Here is a 9,533-nt window from a genome sequence, read left to right on the forward strand (position 1 = left end):
AAGCAGAGGCCCTAGAAGCCAGAGGCCAGGATGAAGGAGAGGCCCCAAAGGCCAGGACCAAGGAGAGGGCCTAGAGCCCAGAGCCCAGGGCTAAGGAGAGGGCCCGGAGGCCAGAGGCCAGGACCATGACAATTCGCTGGATGAAAGCAAAGATGGTAATAGGTAGAGAGGAGCTAATAGTAAATAGGAAGATGTGCTGTGCAAGGAAATGCCAGAATCCTGGGGGAATTATCTGGGCACAAATGAAGGCCTGGGGCAGGGGCGGGGGAGGAGCTAGTGGGGACGAGGCCTGAGGGAGGACGATGGAGGGCATCTCCTGGTGCTGTCTCTGTGTGTGTGTCTCTGTCTGTGTCTGTCTCTCAACATTTCTCTATCTTAATGTCTCTCTGCCTCTCTATCTCTGCATCTCTCCATCTTTATGTGTCTGTCTCTGTCTCTCTCCCCCCTCTCCATATGTTTCTCTGTCTCTCCCCTCTCTCCATATCTCTGTCTCTAAATATCTCTTTTCTCCCAATATCTCTGTCTCTCTTTGCCAAAAGCAGATGTGCTTTAATGGTGATTCCAGCTTCCGGAGGTGGGGGAGCCAACAAGGGCTAGCTCTGTTTTGAATCTGATTGTGGCTAATAGGGAGGAGCTGGTTATTGGGGTGGGAATGATGGGAAGATGGGAGATAAGGGATTAATTGCTCCTTCAGAGGGCTTGTGTGGGAGGAGAGGAAATCCAGGCCTAGTCTGCCAGGCTCCCTGGATCCTAGGAGAGCAGATTTCAGAAAATTCAGAGGAAAAATAAGTAGGATCCCAGGGATGAAATTTCTTTGGGAGAAATCATTAATGGGATTGCATGAATAAAGCATTTAAGTGCCTACTGTGTGCAAAGCATTGGCAATACAAATAGAACTGTGAGTCTCTTCTTTCTAGGAACCCATATTCTAATGGGGGAGACAAGAAGACCTGAGTTCAAATGCAGCCTTAGACACTATCTGGGCAAGTCACTTAACCTTAATGTCTCAGTTTCCTCATCTGTCAAATAAGGATAATAATAGCACCTCCCTCCGGAGTTGTTGTGAGGATCAAATGAGATAATAATTGTAAAAAGCTTAGCCGAGTACTTGGCATATAGTAAGCATTATATGAATAGTATTATTATATCCAGTGATTAAATCATATTGGTTCCTGGTGTTGATCCATTTGACAACGTCAAGGACTTTGGTGATGTCTTTCTGTCCTGGGTCTTCAGTAGCTATGATTGCAGCCCCTGCTACAGCTAGTCCAGGCCACATCTCCCTGAGGGCAGCTTCCCAGGATGGTGGCTGAGGACACTGGGCTGGAAGCATGGCCATTTCCACAGTTGTGGGGCTCAAATTCCTGGGCTGCCTCTATCAGGGTATGAGGGGAGATGCTGATCAAGGTGGGGGTTTGACCTGCCTGGCAAAACTGCCTCCTGTCTGTCCTCCTAAGTACCTTGATATTTCAGCTAGCCTGGCATGGCTGCTCTGTGAACAGCAGCTGGTGGGGATGGCTGACTCCGTCTCCACATGAAACGCTTCCTGGGATGATGGGAAAATATGATAGAATGTTATGGAAGAAACTAAACAATGAAATTCTGAAGACATAAATGGAAACGGTCCTAAAGAGGAAGAAAAATGGAATTTATCAGAAAAGGTCAATGTGAATGCCAACTATCAGATTAGATAGATAGATGGATGGATGGACGGATGGACAGATGGATGGACAGAGACAGACAGACAGACAGACAGACAGATAGATAGATAGATAGATAGATAGATAGATAGATAGATAGATAAACCTAAATATACACACACACAAGATGGAAACATGGGATAGTAACAGAGGATAAGGGCCGCTAGGTGGCTCTATAGAGAATAAAGTACCAGACCTGGAGTCAGAAAGACTCCCCTTCCTGAATTCAAATGCTTTCACACTTACTAACTGTGTGACCCTGGGCAAGACACTTCACCCTGTTTGCCTCAGTTTCTTCATCTGTAACATGAGCTCGAGAGGGAAATGGCAAACCACTCCTCTCAGTATCTTTGCCAAGAAAGCCCCAAAAAGAGTCACAAAGAATCAGATACAACTGAAAAATGAGTATACAATTTAAAAAAAAATTAGAGGGGGCAGCCAGGTAGCACAGCAAGTAAGAGCACCGGCTCCAGTGTCAGGATGACCTGGGGATCAAATCTGGGCTCAGACACTTAGCACCCACCCAGAAACACCTGGCCGCGTAACCTTGAGCAAGTTACTTAACCCCAAATGCTTAGGGGTGGCTAGGTGGCCCAGTGAGTAAGAGCACCGGCCCCAGTGTCAGGATAACCTGGGATCAAATCCAGCCTCAGATACTTAGCACCACACTCAGAAATAACTGGCCGTGTGACCTTGAAAAAAAATTAGAGGATAAATGCAAAAGATGCATGATCAGAAAGAAAAAATGTCAATACCATTTTGATTATGTAAAATTGAAAAGGTTGTGCACAAACAAATTTTGAGTTAAAATTAGAATGGAAACAGGTCATTGGAAGGAGGGAAAGTCCTTGCAGTAAATTTTTCTGATAAAAGTCTCATTTCTAAGATATATAAGGAACTGATTCAAATTTATATGAGTAAGAGGAACCATGCCCGAGTAGAGAAACAGTGCCAAGACATGGACAGACAGTTTGAAAAGCAAAAAAACAAGCTATCAATAACCACAAGGGAAAAAATGGTCCAAATCAGTAATAATTAGAGAAATGCAAATTAAAGTACCTCTGAGGTTCCATCCCACCCCCATCAGATGGGTAGAGATGACACGACAGATGTTGGAGGAACTTCAGGAAAATAAACTAAAGCATTGTTGTTGGAACTCTGGATGTGTCCAGCCAGTCTGGAAAACAATTAGAAACTATACCTCCAGTGTTACCGAGTTGCGGCATACCATTTGACCCAACTGTTTTGATACTGGACCTATCACCCCAAGAGTTCAAAGGAAAAGGATGCTTGTGTACAACATTATTTATAGCAGCTCTTTTCACAGTAGACCAAAAAAAAAAAACCCAACTGGAAACTAAGGTAGTACAGACCTATTGGAAAATGGCAAAACAGTTTGTGGTATGTGCATGTAATAGAATTATATTAAACCCAGAGCAGTGAGGAAATTGGAGAGACCTCCATGATCGGATACAGTTTACAAAATGACAAAAACATTATTGAGAAAAGCAGCTTAGAAAGACTTTAGAACTCTGGCTAATGCTAGGATAAACCCCAAGGCAAGAGGTCTGAACATGAATCATGCCACCTACCTCCTGCCAAAGAGACAATGGTCTTAGAATTCAGAATTATACATGCATATTTGGGCATGGCCAACACAGGAATTTGTTTTGCTGGACCATGTGCAATTATTATCAGGGTTTTGATTTTTTAATTATTCAATGACTCTGGGGCACTGGGAGGGAGAAATTTAAAAAAAATTATAAGGCACTATACCAATATAGGGGCAGTTGGATAGAGTGCTGGGCCTGGAGTCAGGAAGACTCATGTTCCTAATCGCCTCAGACACTTACCAGCAGTGTGACCCTGGGCAAGTCACTTCACCCTATTTGTCTCCGTTTCCTCATTTGTAAAATTATCCAGAAGAGGAAAAGCAAACCACTTCAGTGTCTCTGCCAAGAAAATCCCAAATGGGGTCATGGAAAATCAGACCCAACTAAAAATGAGTGAACATACCGATGTAAAGTAGCATGAGAAGGTCCCATGAGTTCAAATGTGTTGAACACTTTTAAAAAATGAATGGAAATGAATGGATAAAGAACAAAACCAATACATGAATCTGTGTCTAGAGAATTACAAGAAGTGACTGATATTTTGTTATGAAATAATTTTTTTAAAACAGATTATCAGGATAACTCGTCACATATGGTAGTTACATTGGCCTGTTCTGGGCTTGGAGAAAATGACTTCATAGAAACCTAGCATTTGGGAGTTGAACCTCAGCAGGATCTAGACCAGCAGTGGGGAACATGTGGCCTTTCTAAGACCTGGGTGGGGCCTTGTGACTGAGTCCAAGTTTTACAGAACAAATGAAGGGGATTTGTTCTGTGAAGTTTGAATTCAGTCACAGGGCCGCACTTGAGGACCCAGAGGTCTCAGAGTTACCCCTAGAATACTTAATAATCTGAGGACCCAATCTAATAGTTCAGTGAGAGTTGGGAGAGGAAATTCAGAAGCACTCTAACAAACAAGGAAAACTCAAAGTATAGTGTCAAAGAACTACTTCTTATGTCTAATTCTTAGAATGAAGAGCTCAGGACAACCAAATGGGCTGGGGTTTGGGGTTATTTTTAAGCTATATTGGAAGAAATACAGGTACAGAAGAAGACAGGGAGTCACTGCTTAGTGTGGATGGTGAAAGCAGGGGAGGGGCGAGGATAAAATACAACTCAGAGAAGAGAGAGCAGCTCATGTTTTTTTGCTATGATTTTTTCTACCAAGGAGAATGATCATTGCATGGAAGAAAAGAGAAATGACTACCAGGCTGCTGATACCCAAGATATGTAATAAGAGTAAGAGAGTCCTTGATGAATTCAAGGCATTCAGCCCAGCCAAACTGCACCCTCAGATGCTGAAAAAATGGGCACTATTTGGAACTATATGCTCAAAGTCACTAAACCATGTATATCCTTTAAGCCAGCCCAAGGAAATCAAAGAAAGAGGGAAAAGACCTTTGTGTACAAAAATATCATAGCATCACTCTTTGTTGCAGCAGACATCAAAGGGATACCCATTTATTTGGGAATGGCTGAAGGAATTATGGTATATGAGGTAATGATATGCTATGGTGTTATAAAAATTTATGGAATGGATTTAGAGAAACCTGAGAAGACTTATTATGAACTGAGGCAAAGTGAAGTAAACAGAACCAGGAGAACTATTGATACAATGACCACAACACTATAAAGAAAAGTAACTTTGGAAGGCAACTCTAATCAATGCAATAACCAATCACTCCTCTAAAGAATCCACCATGAAATTTGCTACTTCTATACCCTTCCAGAATTCTATACCCTTGCCTTTTCATAGGCAAGAGCTGTAGAATGAGACCTATGTTTTCAGATGTAGTGGGCAGGTGGATTTGTTTTGCTTCCACATCTTTCTAGTTACAAGAGAGGGTCTTAAATTTTTTTGGTTGGGGGAGAATTGAATGAGAAGGGATGAGTGATAGTCATGCTCAAAAAAAAAAAAAGGAAAAGAAAGACAAGGACATTGTCAATGAAGCATTTAAAAGAATCCATGAAAGAGAACAGGAGCTTCAGCAGGATAGACAAGGAAGATAGCTTTGAGAATAACTTTAAAATCGATTATATACTTCTTAAAAGGAAATAAGCAGGATGTAATTGGGCTTCCTGATTTCATAAGTAATCTTTTTTTTCCCCCTACTCTTCATTGTATATGTAAAGGTTCACATTGTAGTGTGGATTGAGGTCAGATAAACAAAATCTTCCAAAAGAACTTGAAGTAAATGGTAGTTTCTCTGGGGCTACTTTTCTCCCTCTGCCAGACAAGATGCACAGAATTCAATCTGAAAGTAGCCTGCTTGCTTTACAGATGGGGAAACTGATGGCTAGAGAGGTTGAGTCAAGTGTCCAGAATCCCAATGTTGAGGGTGGAGTCAGGAAGGACTCTTCCAATCCTTGTTTTTAGGAGAAACTTTAGGAGCAAAAAAGGGAAAGGGACTGACACAGTCTCACAGGCAGCAGCCAAGTGAGATTTGGGCCACTAAGGGGGCGCTATAGTGCACAGAGCACAGTACCTGGAGTCAGGAAGATTCATCTTCTTGAGTTCAAATCTGGCCTCAGACGCTTCCTAGCTGTGTGACCCTGGGCAAGTCACTTTACCCTGTTTGCCTCAATTTCCTCATCTGTAAAATGAGCTAGAGAAAGAAATGGCAAACCACTCCCATATCTTTGCCAAGAAAAGCCCAAGTGGGGTCACAGAGAGTTGAACACAATATTTTTTGCTTTTTGGGAGGGGGAAGGCAGGGCAATTGGTGACTTGCCCAAGGTCACATAGCTAGTGTAGTACTGTACCTTGATTAATGCGAACAAGACCCAAGTAGTAATTTTATAATTGGACCCTTTATTAAAAACGCCATGTGGCTGATCAGGTCACATGGCGGGCTAAGCCAGCACCACCCATGTCTCAGGTACAGTAACAGCAGTAGCAGCCAGCAACAGCCCCGATCTGGGGCAGAACCTTAGCTTATAAAGGGGGCCTTACGTAAGCAGTGATTGGTCAGTACACACCTTGAAACTCCCCCAGAAGCCCCACTTCTATGCAGGTGACAGCAGAGCTGACCTGGCAGTCTGCTCACTTCCTTGGGGGAGGGGGGGTTGTGGGGAAAACCAGGCACGACACCAGCAAGTGTTAAGTGTCTGAGGTCACATTCGAACTCAGGTCCTCCTGACTCCAGGGCGGTACTCTATTCACTGTGCCTCCTAGCTGCCCCTGAGTTGGACACAAAACCTGAACTCTTACTGTGCTACACTGCCTGCCTCCAAAACTCTAAGGTCTAGATCTCATGAGAAGCAACTGAGACAGTCCTATTAGAGAATGGAGGCAGGAGAACTCACTCCCAATTCTGGGTTTCAGAGCAGGTGCCCCGAGCTGGTTCTGAAAGAGAATGCAGAAAGACACAGAGACAGAAGGGGGCAGGATGAGATGCAGAAAAGTCTGGGCATCCATTGTGGCTGGAGCCCAGAGTGGGGTAAGTCCTGCCCACAGCACAGGGGTGCCTTTCTTTGAGGAGCCCTGAAAGAGGGAGGACAGGGCTTTGCCATCAGCAGCCAGGGGCTGATGAAAAGGCCCCTGAGGCCTCCCTTTTCTGATGTAGATCATGCCTCTTTCACTCCAGAAATCATTGGGAGAATTTCTGTGGCCAAAGGAATTCCTCCCTGGTGATGAGCCCATGATAACCTGTCTATGTGGCCCTTTACACATAAGCTCTGGGATAGCTTTGCTTTTGCACCCAAAGACCTAGCTCCTGGCTCATTGCAGAGACTTAATCGATGTTTGCTTACATAAGGGACCTAGGCAGGTCACCAGGACTACATCTCCCCATGGAGTCTGAGAAGCCTGCTCCAACAAGGGAGATGTGAGGCCTAATGGAAGCACCCTGGAGTCCTGAGCACGCAGAGACGTCCTCTAGCTGGCCCCGGCCAGTTCCCCATGTGGCAGAGGGATGGCCTGGGTGCCAGAAATGACGGCTTCAGAAAGCCTCAAGGACCAGACACTCGGACGTTTTCTCCTTTTCCCAACTGTTCACTCTTATTTGGACTGCTCTGATAACATTGCCCAGTGAGACCCAGAAGGAGAGGCTTCAGTTCTCCCACAGGCTGGTCAGGCCCCGTTTTTCCCCTATTTCCGTTTTTGTTCTAGTTTTAGGTGAAGGAGTTTTAGGTGAAGGGGGTGGGGGAACATTGAGAATTTCAAAAAGTCAGAAGACCAAGACATTCCAATGGAGGAGTTGGACTCCAGCCCAGGCAGACCCACCAGCAGCCCAGGCCTGGAGTGGGGAGAGCCCTGCAGGAGCTTCATAAATTGTTATGAAGTCATGGACCTCTTCTGTAAGGGGAACCCATTGATTATTCCACCCATTTCTTTTGTTCAGTAAGAACACCTTTTGATTGAAAAAATAAACAGAATTCCTTTTGTTTGCCCTTTGGCACATTTTATATCAGTAATAAGGCCTCTGGGGAGGAGTATGTATGTGGGGAGGGGTTCAGCAAGATCTGGATTAAAATCCTGCCTCAGACACTTATTAACTAAGTGGCCCTGGGCAAGTGACCTCAGTTTTCTCATGTTAAATGAGAGGCTAGCACTCCATGGCATCTGAAGGCCCTTCCAACCTCACAGCTAGAATTCCATGTGAAAATACTCTGAAGAGATCGCTGACAGAATTTGATTTGATTTTTTCTCTAGAGGAAAAAGTAATGATCTGAAAAGAATGATTCTGAATTGTACTTGAGTTTTTAGGCCTCAAAGCATCAAAACCATTTATTATGATAATTCCTGACCTAGAGCCTGGTGTTTATAAGGCCCTATTTACAGTCTTGAAAAGCCCTGCAGGGCAATAGATAGGCTGGGCAGGTTTAGTTATCTCTGCCTTACAGAGGCCCAACCCTAGACTTTGAGAGGGAAAGAGAAGGCCCACGGCCCCAAGGCTAAGAAGGGGGAGGAAGAGGGCGAGTGGGTTCCGAAGGCCAGACCCTAATGGCCCTCACCCTCTGCCCCTTATCATCCTGTTTCTTCAAAGCTTGGTCAGATGGTCCCCAGCTCTCCTGCCCCAATAGTTAAATCTTCTTCCCATGTCTCCTGTAGAGGGGCCAGTGTGGCAGCCAGGCTCACGGATACTGGCTGAGTGACCTTGCCTAAGGAATCTACCTCTCAGAGCTTGAACAGTGGCAGAGAAGGTGCCAACCTGTCCTGGCGAAGGGGGCTTCCCCATCTGGGAATTCTCCATCACAGTGAACCCTTCATTCTGGCTATATCTGTGTCTATCTTTTTCTCTGTGGCAGAGAAGATGGAGAAGGAGCCCTGAAGTGAAGAGGAGGAGAGCTGGAAAAGGCATGAACATTTATGAAGCACCTACTACATGCCAGCACTGTGCTAAGCTCTGGAGAGAGTAGAGGAAGGAAACCGCATTTATGAAGCACCTACTATGTGCTAGGTATGGGGCTAAGCACTGCAGAGAGGAGAGGAAGGAAGCGGCTCTTATGAAGCACCTACTATGCGCCAGGTGCGGGGCTAGATGGCCTTTACAACCAACATCTCCCAGAGAAGCAGAACTGAAGTGAAGTGAAGTGAAGTGAAGTGAATTGGCAGGAGCGGAGCCGCAGGGAGGGGGCGGGGCTGCACAGAAGGCCGGTTGCGTCGGGGGGGAGCGAGGGAGGGCCGGGCCGCTCTCGCCGCCGCCGCCGTCGTCGCTTCTCTATGGGGGGGGGGGGGGGCGGGCGCGGGAGGGCCCGCGGGGGTGGGGCGGGGGGGGGGGGGGGGGGGGGGTGGGGGCGGGCGGGGGGGGGGGGGGGGGGGGGGGCGCGGGGCCAGGGGGGCGGGGCGGCCGAGCTCGGAAGAGCCCGCGTGGCTGGCGCGGGGCAGGGCGAGTGCGCCTGCGTGGCCAGTCAGCCTGCTGCGGGTCCCGGATGGGGAAGTGCGGGCGACCATAGAGAAGCGACGACGGCGGCGGCGGCGAGAGCGGCCCGGCCCTCCCTCGCTCCCTCCCTCGCTCGGCTCAGGTAGTAGCTGCAGCCGCGGTAGCGGCGGCTCCGGGGTGGGGGAAGGGCCGAGAAGGCGACGGCGGGGGAATGGGGCCAGCCGCGGTCAGTGGCGCGGGTGCGGGGAGGGGCCCGGCCATGTCGCGACCGGCTCCGCCATGTCGCGACAGACGGGAGGAGGGGCCCTTCGCGCACGCCCCATGGTGGAGCGCTCTCAGCCTTCCGGCTCCCCCCAACGCCAGCCATGTCCCGACAGGGTCGCCCCGAGCGCCCC

At 47.3% G+C, this 9,533-nt stretch overlaps 1 protein-coding gene across 1 annotated transcript in view; it reads left to right on the plus strand.

Annotated features, from left to right (window-relative positions):
- The first annotated feature begins 9,137 nt into the window (after positions 1–9,137).
- The window catches only part of PRR14L (proline rich 14 like), a 62,726-nt gene continuing 62,330 nt past the window's right edge, over positions 9,138–9,533 (plus strand). The window contains exon 1 of the mRNA XM_069081560.1: positions 9,138–9,280. The gene's annotated coding sequence lies outside the window, so the exon portion shown is untranslated. The remainder of the gene's footprint in view (positions 9,281–9,533) is intronic.

The sequence above is a fragment of the Petaurus breviceps genome, unplaced genomic scaffold (assembly GCF_028583685.1).
Source record: "Petaurus breviceps papuanus isolate PSGF00001 unplaced genomic scaffold, PetGlider_PUasm1.0 99, whole genome shotgun sequence".
Classification (NCBI taxonomy): domain Eukaryota; kingdom Metazoa; phylum Chordata; class Mammalia; order Diprotodontia; family Petauridae; genus Petaurus; species Petaurus breviceps.